This window comes from Egretta garzetta, unplaced genomic scaffold (genome assembly GCF_000687185.1).
Source record: "Egretta garzetta isolate BGI_Z169 unplaced genomic scaffold, ASM68718v1 scaffold516, whole genome shotgun sequence".
Lineage (NCBI taxonomy): Eukaryota > Metazoa > Chordata > Aves > Pelecaniformes > Ardeidae > Egretta > Egretta garzetta.
The window spans coordinates 735,030-735,648 of record NW_009259983.1 but is presented as its reverse complement, the minus strand read 5'-3'; positions in this window follow the sequence as shown (position 1 = coordinate 735,648).

Here is a 619-nt window from a genome sequence, read left to right as displayed (position 1 = left end):
GAAAGGCGGGCAGCCAGGGGGGGGGGGGAGGGGGTGTGTGGGTGGGCACGCAGGCTGCAGTGCCTAGTCCTACTGTGAGATTAAGTAGGATGCCTGTCTTGGCCTAGATGAAGTAGCTACAACCAGTAATAGTGATGTCTGAATATTTTCAGAAATCCAACATACCAGTAGATGTATTTTGGATATGGAATTCCCGTTGGCCTCTTCTTCTGTTCCTTTGTTTATACATATGAACAGTATCTACTTGCATAAATGAACGCAGAGACTCTTTGTAAAGGGTTTTGCTAAATTTGTATGTAACATTACTCAGGTCTAAAGGAGTATGACCCTCTTCTTCCGAAAAATCAGTATAGCGCCATTTTGTGAGGGTAGGGAGCCTGCATTTTGAATGCAGAACTATGAGAACTTGGCTCACGCCATTGCTCCCACTGGGTATCGCTTATCCTTCAGCACCCAAAGAACGTTAAAAAAAAAAAAAATACCCCAAACAACAGAACAAAGTCTCCTCCAAACAACAACCAACCCCGCCACGCTCTCCTCAAGGCCCATCTTGAAGCGACGGTTGAAACCCGAGGTGGGGAGGGGGCAGGGGCAGCCCAGGCCGCGGCTGGCGCCGGCA